Raw genomic sequence first — 13494 nt, 5'->3', positions numbered from 1 at the left:
GCAAGTAACCAGCTTATTTATTTGCTGAGTTTAAATCATATTCAGTAATTCAAATGAATAAATAAATTTCAGAAACAAAGTTGAGCTAAAAATTTAGTACTGGTACTGAAAAAACGATTATAAAATGTGCATAACTCTATTTTAAAACTTCAATTTCTTTTGTAATTTCTAAGAAAACTTTATTTGGGGGGTCATGCAATTGATTCTTTCCCAGTCTTTGCTAGTAACTATATAACTTAATTTAAGTACTTCTCCATTTAACAGGGCATGTTGTTTTCTTCTTTTAAGTTCTCATCAAAATTTTTGAAGTGTTGTCATAACTTTGTTGAGTGTCTCATAAACAAACAAGACACTAAAGGATGTGCTTTTTGAGAATACTCAAAAGTATGATGTAAACACTTATACTTGCCATAGGCTGATTTTTTTTTAAATCACTGAGATTTATTCAGGTGAAACAAAAGAAGGAAAGTTTACATAGCTGTAAAATGAAGAATTTATGAGGCTTTATTTTTTATGCTCTATTGAAACAACTAAAAAGAAAATTAACCAGGGATACAATGAAGGAAGAGGAAGGTTTATTTTAATGTAGTTTTCTCAGTTTGGAACAATGAGTTTTATTCGGACCTCCAGGGTCACTGAGATATAAAAAAGCTACAAATGATTCAGGGACAGTCTCAATTCCCAGACTACTTTCATACTCATTTAATCTTCTTGAAATGTACAAGATTGATTAAACTAGGAATCTAGCACAAATTTTAACTGGATTTTGATATTCCTGAAAGAATATAGAAGTTGGTGATGGATGATGTTTACTTTATATAATTATTGCATAACCTCTGATATTTACAATACAGACCAGGAAGGTAAAGCTTATGGTGCTGGTTGCACAAACACAAAAAAAACTGCATAAATTATATGAACATCTATTTAAGAGAGAACCCTATAAAAAGTCAGATTTTATTAGCATACTATAGTAACTCAGCCACATCAATGTTTATAGCAGGTCAATTTACAATAGCTAAACTGTGGAAGCAACCTAGATGCCCTTAAATAGATGAATGGATAAAGAAACTGTGGTATATACACATAATGGAATATTACTCAGCATTAAAAGATAATAAAATTATGGCATTTGCAGGTAAATGGATGGAGTTGGAGAACATCATGCTACATTTTTTTATCCATTCAACTATTGAAGGGCATCTAGTTTGGTTCCATAGTTTAGCTTAGTGCTGCTATAAATATTGATGTGGCTGTGTCCCCTGTAGTATGCTGTTTTTAAGTCCTCTGGGTATAGACCGAGGAGAAGGATATCTGGGTCAAATGGTGGTTCCATTCCCAATTTTCCAAGAAATCTCCATATTGCTTTCCATATTAGCTACACCAATTTGCAGTCCCACCAGCAGTGTATGAATGTACCTTTTACCCTACATTCTCGCCAACACTTATTATTGTTTGTATGCATAATAGCTGCCATTCTGACTGGAATGGTTTTGACTTGCATTTCTCTAATTGCTAGTAATGATAAACATTTTTTCATATATTTGTTGTTTGATTGTATATCATCTTCTGAGAAGTGTCTGTTCAGGTCTCTGGCCCACTTATTGATTGGGTTATTTGTTTTTTGAGTTTTTGAGATTTTGAGTTCTTTATATACCCTAGAGATTAGTGCTCTATCTGATGTGTGTAAGGGGTAAAGATATGCTCCCAAGATGTAGGCTCTCTATTCACCTCACAGATTGTTTCTTCTGCCAAGAAGAAACTTTTTAGTTTGACTCCATCCCATTTATTGATTCTTGATTTTAATTCTTGCTCCACAGGAGTCTTATTAAGGAAGTTGGGACATAATCTCACATGATGGACGTTAGGGCCTACTTTTTCTTCTATTAAACACAGGGTCTCTGGTTTTATTCCTAAATCTTTGATCCATTTTGAGTTTTGTTCATGGTGAGAGATAGGGCTGTAATTTCATTTTGTGGCATATGGATCTCCAGTTTTCCCAGCCCTATTTGTGGAAGAGGCTATCTTTTATTCAATGCATGTTTTTTGGCACCTTAGTCTAATATAAGTTAATTGTAATTTTGTGGGTTAGTCTCTGTGTCCTCTGTTCTGTACCATTGGTCTACCAGTCTGTTTTGGTGTTAATACCATGCTTTTTTTGTTACTATTGCTCTGTAGTACAGTTTAAGGTATGGTATAGTGATGCCACCTGTTTTACTCTTCCTGCAAAGGATTGCTTTAGCTATTCTGGATCTCTTATTTTTCCAGATAAATTTCATGACTGCTTTTTCTTTTTCTATGACAAATGTCATTGGAATTTTGATCATAATTGTATTAAATCTATATAGTGCTTTTGGAAGTATGGTCATTTTGATAATACTAATTCTACCTATCCAAGAGCTAGGTAGATCTTTCCATCTTCTAAGGTCTTCTTTGATTTTGGTCATTAGGGTTCTGTAATTTTCATTATACAGATCTTTCACCTCTTTCGTGAAGTTGATTCCCAAGGTTTTTTTTTTTTTTTTTTTTTTTTTTTTTTAAGGCTATTGAAAATGGGGTGGTTTTCCTCGTTTCCCTTTCTGAGGATTTGTCACTGATGTATAGAAATGCCTTTGCTTTATGGGTATTGATTTTATATCTTGCTACTTTGCTGAACTCATTTACTAGTTCTAGAAGTGTTCTGGTGCAATTTTTAGGGTCTTCTTAGGTATAGAATCATATCATTAGCAAATAGCCTTTATGATGTTGAGATATGTTCTTGTTTTCCCTAGTTTTTCTAGTGTTTTGAACATAAAGGGGTGTTATATTTTGTCAAATGCTTTCTGCATCTATTGAGATAATCATATGATTCTTATGTTTGAGCATATTGATGTGATGAATTACATTTATTGATTTCTGTATGTTGAACCAACCTTGCATCCCTGGGATGAATACCACTTGATTGTGGAGCACGATCTTTTGGATATGTTTTTGTATTCAATTTGCCAGAATATTATTGAGAATTTTTGCATCTATGTTCATTAGAGATATTGGTCTGAAGTTTTTGTGGTTGTTTTTTAATGTATCTTTGCCTAGTTTTGAAATCAGAGTGATATTGGCCTTATGGAATGAGTTTGGAAGTGCTGCCTCTTTTTCTATTTCCTGAAATTAATTGAAGATAATTGGTATTAGTTCTTCTTTACAGGTCTTATAGAACTCAGCTGTGTATCCATATGGTTGGCAGACTTTTGATGGCATCTGCTATTTCGTCACTTGAAATTGATCTGTTTAAATTGTGTATATCATCCTGATTCTATTTGGGCAAATTATATGACTCGAGAAATTTGTCGATGCCTTTGGTATTTTCATTTTATTAAAGCACAAGTTTTCAAAATAATTTCTAATTATCTTCTGTATTTCTGTAGTATCTGTTGTGATATTTCCTTTCATTACATATGTTAGTGATTTGAGTTTTCCCTCTCCTTTTCTTTGTTAGTATGGCTAACGGTCTGTCAATTTTATTTAATTTTTCGAAGAACCAACTTGTTGTTTTGTCAATTTTTTCAATTGTTTCTTTTGTTTCAATTTCATTAATTTCAGCTCTGATTTTAATTATTTCCTGTCTTCTACTGCTTTGGGTGTTGATTTGTTCTTCTTTTTCTAGGGCTTTGAGATATAATGTTAAGTCATTTATTTGTTGACTTTTTCTTATTTTAAAGAATGAACTCCATGCAATGAACTTTCGTCTTAGAACTGCTTTCATAGTGTTCCAGAGATTTCAGTATGTTGTATCTGTGTTCTCATTCACCTCTAATTTTTTTTCATCTCTTCCTTGATGTCTTCTGTAACCCATTGTTCATTCAGTAGCATATTATTTACTCTACAGATGTTGGAGTAGCTTTTATTTCTTATTTTATCAGTGATTTCTAATTTCATTCCATTATGATCTGATAGAACACAGGGTAGTATCTCTACTTTTCTATATTTGCTAACAGTTGCTTTGTGGCATATTGCATGGTCTATTTTAGAGAAGGACCCATGTTCTGCTGAGGATAAAATGTATTCTCTCATTGAAGGATGAAATATTCTATATATGTCAGTAAAGTCTAAGTTATTGATTGTATTATTGAGTTCTAGATTTTCTTTTGCAAGCTTTTGTTTGGATTGGATGATCTATCTATTGATTAAGAGGTATGGTAAAGTCATCCAAAATTATTTTGTTGTAGTCTATTTGAATCTTGAACTTGAGAAGAGTTTGTTTGATGAACATAGATGCTCCACTGTTTGGGGCATATGTATTTATAATTGTTAAGTCTTGTTGGTGTATAGTTCCCTTGAGTAGTATGTAGTGTCCTTCTTTATACTTTTTGACTGACTTTACCTTGAAGTCTGCTTTATTTGATATGAGACTGGAAACCCCTGCTTGCTTCCACAGTCCATGTGAGTAGTGTGATTTTTCCCAAACCTTTACCTTTAGTCTGTAGATGTCTTTTTCTATGAGTTGAGTCTCTTAGACACAGCATATTGTTGGATCCCTCCCCACTTTTTTGATCCAATCTGCTAGTCTATGTCTTTTGATTGGTGAGTTTAGGCAATTGACATCCAGGGTTATTATTGAGACATGATTTGTATTCTTAGCCATTTTTGTTTATTTTTGGTATTTAACATGACTTGTTTTCTCCTCTGATTAGATTTTCCTTTAGTGTAATTCCTCTATCTGCTGATTTTCATCATTGTTTTTCATTTCTTCTTCATGGAATACTTTGCTGAGGATGTTTTATAGTGCAGACTTCTAGTTGTAAATTCTTTTAACTTTTGTTTATCATGGAAGATTTTTATTTTGTCATCAAATCTAAAGCTTAATTTTGCTGGATATGATTCTTGGTTGGCATCCATTTTCTTTCAGAGCTTAGTATATGTTGTTCCATGATCTCCTGGCTTTGATGGTCTGGGTTGAAAAATCTACTGAGATAGGAATTGGTCTCCCCCTATATGTGATCTGATTTGTCTCTCTTGAAGCTTTTAAGATTGTATCCTTATTCTGTATGCTAGGCATTATCATTATAATGTGCCTTGGTGTAGATCTGTTGTAATTTTGTACATTTCATGTCCTGAAAGCCTCTTGAGTTTGGTTTCCAATTCATTCTTCATACTTGGGAAATTTTCTGATATTATCTCATTGAAAAGATTGTGCATTCCTTTTATTTGAAACTCTTTGCCTTCCTCTATCCCAATAACTCTTAGATTTGGTCTTTTGATGCTGTCACATAATTTTTGGATGTTCTGTTCAGGGTTTCTAATTATCTTCACTGTGTGATCAACTTTATTTTCCAGGTTGTATACTTTGACTTCATTATCTGATGTTCTTTCTTCCAAGTGATTGAATCTATTGAGTTTTTTATTTGATTTATTGTATCCTTCATTTCAAATTTTTCTGATTTTTTTTCAGAATCTCTATGTCTCTCTTGAAATAATCTTTTGCTACCTGTATTTGCTCTCTTATCTCATTGTTGGAATGATCAATTTTTGCCTGTGTTTGCTCATTTAGGTAGTACTTTAATTCACAAATCATTTTAATTATGAACCTTCTGAGCTCCTTCCCTGACATTTCATCAACTTCACTATCCGTGGATTCTGTTATTATAGTGTCCTGGATTGTTTGGGGGCACTTTCCTCCCCCTTTTTGTTTTTTATGTTGTCTATGTGTCTTCCTTTCTTGCAGTATGGATCTGAGTTATTACAGTTTCTTCCCTATATTCTTGTAGTACCCATGCAGTTTGTCTGTACCTCACCTTAATGTTGGGCTTCTAGACACTGCTGGTGTCCCTCAATGAATGCCACTGAATCCTAGATCTGGGTCCTGTGCAAGTTGGTGTGGGTGGATCTTTGCCACTAGGCTTGACCTCCCTTGGTGCTGTGCTGGTCAGAAGGGGTCATCCTTCGCCAGAGGCTAGGCTCTGATGGGTGTCTACCCTGCAGTGCGCCTGAGACCTGCATAGGCTAGTCCCAGCTCTATCATTTTGAAAATGAAGATGATAGTGAGAGGGTTGTGAAGAGAAGTAAATAATATTAATAAGAGAAGTAAATACATTTATTAAATTAATAGATGTTACAGCCACACAATAAATGTTCAATATGGTATATGCTAGAGTTTTTAAGAGATGAAAGGAATTACACATACCAATGACAAAAACTAACAAAACAAAGAAAACAAATTAAAGAGGTAGTAAAACAATGCCAATGAGATTAAATCTCAGAATAAGTTTATTTTCCAGAAATTGCTAATCAAAAATAAATCTAGGGGTTGAGGTTATGGCTCAGCGGTAGAACACTCACCTAGCACATACAAGGCCTGGGATTCAATCCTCAGCCCCACAAAAACATAAATAAATAAAATAAAGGTGTTGTGCCCAACTACACCTAAAAAATAAATGTAAAAAAAAGAATCTGATTAACAAAAAATAAGTTTACATGATTGTGTGGGGGAGGAAGAGAAGTTTGACATATTTTAATTGACAACAGAGTTTTAAAAGAGTTGAAACTATCTGCTTATCTTCTCTGATTTATCAAGAGAAAAATATTTAAGATTTTATGACAAGATAAACATAAAATTAGATAAAGAGGCAATTTGATAAAGTATTAACTATAATATACTAAATATTTCAAGCTTAGAAGGGCAAATTTTAAGGTAACTAAAATATAAAGCATGTAGATGTGACGTGCAAATCATTTTACTAATCAAAGAGAAATAACATATGATGCATAAGTTGAAAATATGCGAAACTTTCAAAACAGGAGAAAAATTAGAGCATTTTGGAATCTGTAAATAAATGAGCTTAATGTTAAACTGAAGAAATTTTAGAAGATATTATTAGACAGGTTACTGAGAAGTAACAAAGAAGAAAGCAATAATTATAAGGAATTATGATTAATGCCTTTACTGTGTAAATTCCTTTTAAAATACAAGTTCTAAATTGGTGTCAGAATAATGCCACACATATCTTCATTGTCAGTTTTAGAAAGATCCTTGACATACTTTTATAATCCTTATGGATATTAGTTGAATTAACAGATTTGCAGTTTATGGGCCAACTATTTTAAAAAATGGTGACTACTGTACTTATGCTACCTTGGAATTAAAACTTTATTTATCTACCACATTTCTCTAGCTATGATATTATTACATTCAAATTTACCAACAGCTTAACAGAAATGCAGAAGTCATACTTATAAATTATAGGTATAACACAAACTGGGAAAATATAAAACAAGTTAAATAACAAAATGAATCTTTAACAGGATGTTTATATACTGAAACACTGAATATATAAGAAATATGAAATGTTAAAGAGACAGCAGTAATCTCAAGGATAGCATTTACTTAATGCAATAAATTGTTCCAAAATAAATACAAGAAGGCCTAATAAATAGCTCATAAACAGAAACAGAGGTCTGATATAATGGCTTAACAAAATTAGTGTGATCTTTGGCTATATTAATAGAAGTAAATTGCACATGCAGAACAAAAAATATTTCACTGATATGTATGTATATAGATAGATAGATAGATAGATATAGATATATAGATATAGGTATATCTATATCTAATCAGTGTACTATATTGTTCATATACCACAACATTTGTTAGGAAGGGGAAAGAGAAGTTAGAACTGATTCAATGATGGCATTTGGGATAATGAGGGTGTTTGAAAACCTATAGAATGCTTCAAGATACATAAGAAGAGAAAGTTTTTTACTTTCTGCAGTTCTGATGCTTTGATATTGGGGCCTGGCTAATTCTAAAGAGACTGTGAGTTCCAGGGCCAGTGAATCCTAGAGATAGCAAACTATTACCTGAGAACATACTTTTCAAATGCAAATCAACCAAATCAGACCCTCTATACTCAACCATCTCCTTTATTAGGTTCTCAGGCACTGATCAAAATATTCCTTGCTTTAATCATCTCAAGGCCAATGACCAGGCAATTAGAAATAGCCCTTATACTTCAGAACCCACTGAACATATTCAAAGTAGCTGCTCCCCCTGCTTTGTCTAACCATTCCTAACCAAATCACAGTATTCTTGCGCACATTTCCCCACTGTCCACTCTGCCTCCTAACTAATTCTGGTGCTTCTTCTTGTAACTCTACAAGTATGACATGCCTTTCCCTCTTGCGGAAATCTGAATAATAAACTCCTTTCAATGTCAGTTGTCTCCTGATCTGTTGAGCCACAGCACATAAATAATACCAGAAATATTATATAATAACTACTTAAAATAATAATACATTTTAAGACCATAATGAATAGAATCTTAAAAGTCCCAAGAAATATTTACTTTTATCAAGTAATCATTCATTGAACACTTATTAGATGTCAAGCACCCTTCTGTGTTCATAAATTTTAATTAGAAAACCATACTTCTTAAATCTATAAGACTCTATTCTCTCTTCTGTGATTTCCTTCATGATCCAATCCTAAGTCTTAAGACTGATTGATTATATTAAAGTACTGTATTCAATGGTACTTAAGGTATTTCCCAACCTGCCTGCCATTATGTTGACGAATCAGAATGCTGCCAGCTCCAGAATTAGAACTGGATGCTGGAGACTCATTCTGGACCAGCTTGATCCCTTTAGTTGCTTAATAGTTTCAAGGTTTGGGACTCCTTAGGGAAGGATGTGAGATGGTAATGAGGTTAGTGATAGTAGTATTGTCACATTGTAATAACTGATATGCGTGGCCATACCAGTTCTCACCTTTTCTTTTTCTTTCTTTTTTTTGAACTGACAACTGAACCCACGAGCTCTCTACCACTCAGTCTTTTTAATTTTTTATTATTTTATTTTAAGACAAAGATTAACTGAGTTGCTGAATTTCTCATTATGTTGCTAAGGTAGGTTTCCAACTTGTGATCCTTCTACCTCAGTCTCCTGAGTATCCAGGATTATAGGCATGCACCGCCACTCCCAGCCATACCAGAATTCTTTAAGTATCAGCCTTGATACTCTGTCCCTTAGTCCTCTCTTCTATCTCTTGCCCTGTTCAAATTCTTTCAGTCATTCATTTTATGAAGTAAATTATACACTTTGGTCATTCTGCTCAGAATAATGAAGTGGTCTATAAATTTAGAGTGGACTCTGCATCCTGATTGGAATTCTTCACTTCTATTCAGATCACTAAAATTATACTTTTTAAGCATTAATAAAATGAAAATACAATGTCCTTTTTAATAAAGTGCTTTATTGAAATAAAAATTATAGGAATTATTCCTTCTCCAATTGGCAAGCAAGCTAATTGAAAATTTATCACATATTCCTCAAGCCAGAAAGCCTTCCAAATATTTTATATTGTATTTTGATACTAAATAAACTTAATTTCCCATATTGGAAAAGTTAATGGGGTCACTAATCTAAAACTCTGTATAATTGACAACAAATATTCCAGTGGATATAAATTAGTAGGTTGTTCTGAACTTGGAAAGAGGGAGGAAAAATGACACTATTTTTAAAAATGATAATATAATCAAAAGTATAATACTCAAAAAGACCTTATGTTTTCAGGAACATTGTTCTACTAATAATATTGTATATAACAATATTAATTGGATATTGGAAGAAATCTATGATAAAAATCTTTACTAATTATTGTATTATTAAATATTAACCTGAGAAACTGTGGTTGTATCTCAGTGGTAGAATGCTTGCTTTGCATGTACAAGGCTCTGGGCTTACTCCTCAACACAAAATAAATTAAAAATATAAAAAATAAAACATAAACTACCATTATTTGCCAAAAGTCAGAACTAATTATTCAGTTGAGATTACATATTACTGATAATTTTTGAAGTTTAAATACAAAGTTATTTTACTTTCCAAATGGTGGTTTTATCTTATTTTTAAGCCTATACATTAGATATTTCAAACTGTATTTCAGGTCAATCGTTAATGTTATAATAATTTTTTACCTTAGAATTGGTAACCTTTCAAAAATATGTCTCCCCTTAAAATTTCAATTGAATTCCTCAATTAGCCCATATTTGGCAACTACAAGTTTTTTCTAAGCAAGTTGTAGTGCTACATTTCTTTTGATGGCTGTAGTCATCAAATGCAAATTTGCTTAACAGATTTGTCTGACCTTCAATAATACGCTATTAGACAGAGCTTTCAAAGCCAATTAAATGGACTTCAAATTCCTTTGTGAATCAGAAATGTCCACATTATGCAAAAGGATAATAAATCAGATGTATTTGCTAATACTCAATGTAAGAGACAGGTGTTTGGCTATAGATAGTGAAAGCAGGGGACCAGAGTTTTAGATTATAGTCTCAGATTCTTTTAGCTGGAAGGATACTTTAAATGTCATCTAATATAATCACCATTTGAATATTGCACCCATGACCTCTATTCTTGTTTGAATGCCCATATTCTCTTAAGGGAGCACATTGCTTCTTTGCATGTTCATTTAATTTCTCCTTTGGAAATCATTCATGCTCATATTGAAATCCAGAGCCTCCAAGAAGATGGAGAGAAACAAGATATAAACCAATTTAGAAAAGCAATATTAATAATTTATTATTAATAATTAACATATTAATAATTTACTTGATGCAGCTAGTAAGTAGACATTTGAGACAGAATTTAATTCAACTTTTCACTGATTTTTTTTTCTCTGCTGATAACTTTAGTCATATGCAAAATTCCTCAGATTCAGTTGTTTGTCTCCTGAATCATTTTAGAATCTGTCTATGATAAGAACCTTTAGGGAACCCAAAGGAAAAGGTGAATTCCACCTAGACTTTTCTATTTCCCTTAAACTACCAAGGTTACCATATATTCTCTTTGATTACTAGGCAGAAGAGAAATCTAGATTTATACCTGTGTATTGGAGACATGGTGACACAATTTATGTAATATTAAAAGACTTGGTTTTATGGTCTTAATTCTACCTTCAGGAAGCTTTATAATCACTGATTGAGTCACCATGCTACTCTGGCTCTCATTTTCCTCATCTACAAATGGAGAATAAATACAACTAAAATTCAGTGCTGTTGTGAGAATTAAAAGAAATAGTATAGAACATATAACAAACTAGAACCCTTCATCTTGTCTCATTACATCCTCAAATACACTAGCAATGTGGTTTGGGAAACTTAATGAATTAAATGAAAAGTAAATGGGTTAACTAACTCATATACACAAATTGTGCAAAATTCACAATATGCAAATATCATTTCAGTACAAATAAACTTTTAAAATTAAAGAGACTGTCCCTCCTGTCACTTCAAACTTTTTAGGATCCCAAGCAAAAATTGAAGGTAGCATCATTATTATATTAAATAAAATGATATAAATAAAAACAAATAAATAAGAACAGTAACTGTTATCTACTGGGTGTTATGTGCTAATCACTGTTCTCAAATACTTAACATATATATTTTTTCTCATGCTGTTATGGCTGGGAACCAACTAATCCTAGATGCAGTATTCTTTCCTGTCTACTCTTGACACCCCGCAACCATCCACTGGTTTTATATTTGATTAAACATTAAAAATACATTTGGTATTATTTCCAAAGATCCTTTACGACTGCCTCAAGAACAATGATTTGGATTGTCAACATCCAGTAAGACATCACTTTCGTCAGAAATCTTTGCTTGATACTGCAATTAGAAGGTGAAAAATTATTAGATTCTGATTTTGAATTATTCTTTCCATTTATGATGCTTTTTAGTTAGGAATTTTCAAAAATGCATATAAGCCTATTTTCACTACAAGTACTCAAGTATTTACAGCCATTTTAAATATGAACATAATATTGGCATTTGTTGATTCATTCACTGATTTATTCATTCAAATAATAATCAAACACCTATCATTCTATATACTACTCTTCTTTCATAACAGTGAATGCCATATCTTTTGTGAAATCCGTCTTGACACAAGATACTTTTAAGGCTTTGAAAAAACAACAAAACTCCCTCTTCTCATTATTTTATCTTTTATTATTGCTTTCTTTTACTGTACTTACATATTTCCCTTTCTCACAAATTCCTTTCTCCCTTTTACTACAGATTTATGAAGCAACTACCAAGTCATTTTCTGCATCATCATCTCTTACTAATTAACACTGCTAACATTAGAAGCCTCAGATGTCTACCTTTTCCATTGAAATAGGAATTTTAGTACTCTCAATTACAAATCATGATAGTAATTGCTGAATTTTACATAATGGTTTCTATTTTTGTTTATATTTTGGGGGAAAATATATCCATCTTACAGGAGTTTGCAAATACCATCAAAATACTTTCATATCAACATACATGAGCACTATTTTTTCTTTTATAATAAAATGTCAATGCATAGCAAGTTTTCCTTTGAAACTTTTTTTCCCCCACAAGGAGTACACTTAAGTTAAAAGGCAAGTATGAACTCTTTATGCTACACATAATAAACTTGATTTTCTACAGTGGTGAGAAAAAAAAAGAAGTAGGTTTTATAAATTCTAACCCTTTCTTGCATAAGTTTGGGTAAGATAACATGGAGATAAATTACTTGAGCTCTTGACTCTAGTAGTTCATACAATACCATTATATATAAGTGGGCTTTAGTACCTTCTCTGCTTGCAACTCTATTTCCTCTCGTTATGTACTTATTAAAAGTTTTTCTTTAAAGTCCCTTGTTGTCGTGAGCCATCCATGGGCTATGTATGTGTGAGCTATTCACATTTGATCATATGAGGGGACTGGCCTAATGTTACTGCCTGATTAGGCTATGTGACCTATGTGTCCTTCTCATTCTGCCTATGATACCACATAGCTCCTGAGATTAGTGTAGCTTTCCAAGATGTCAGTCAATCTGTTGACCACCACAATACATCACCAAGTAAGACTCCACCCTTCGAAACCCAATCCCTTGCCTTATTTGGGTGGATCTGTCTTGAATGCCTTTCCCCTAAATAAAAACAGGGGTTCAGGGTGTGCTCTCTCTCTTGTCTCTTGCCTCCCTTGCTCTCTTTGCTTTCCAACATAGGAGCTGAGGTCTCAGAGTCATCCCTGACACCCAAAAACGGTATTTCTGGGTGTGTGTGTGTGTGTGTGTGTGTGTGGTGTTGTTGCTGCCAGCCCAGCCACACTGGGTCCCAAGTCACAAACCCTTCAGTCTAAAGCAGTATATCTTGCTTCAACCAAGCAAATGTTCCATCTATATAACATGTATGTTGGAACTGTCTTTCAATAATTTTTCTTTCATTTCCACAGTATTACTAGACAGAATCTTTATTACCTCATATCCCCTTTATGGTAACTTGCCTGGTCGTTTCCCTCAGCCTCATTTTACTCCAACTCATCTTGGTACTTAACTCTATTAATATTGCAGGAAGTTCCTAATTTCATTTCCACAATAACTGGTCTTTCATCATTTCCAATGACATTTGTTTCTCTGAACCATGAATTTGTGTATTGAAGGTTTGACACTAAGTCATGAAATATCTCGTTTTATTGCATAATTGTTTTA

The 13494-nt window shown here is 32.8% G+C and overlaps 1 protein-coding gene across 1 annotated transcript in view; it reads right to left on the bottom strand.

Annotated features, from left to right (window-relative positions):
- Ndst3 (N-deacetylase and N-sulfotransferase 3) overlaps nucleotides 1-13494 on the bottom strand; it is a 138155-nt gene that overhangs the window by 72415 nt on the left and 52246 nt on the right. The window lies entirely within an intron of this gene.

Source organism: Urocitellus parryii, chromosome 10 (assembly GCF_045843805.1).
Source record: "Urocitellus parryii isolate mUroPar1 chromosome 10, mUroPar1.hap1, whole genome shotgun sequence".
In the NCBI taxonomy this organism is placed as follows: Eukaryota; Metazoa; Chordata; class Mammalia; order Rodentia; family Sciuridae; genus Urocitellus; species Urocitellus parryii.
The sequence above is the reverse complement of the archived record's forward strand: the minus strand, read 5'-3'. Positions and strand labels throughout refer to the sequence as shown.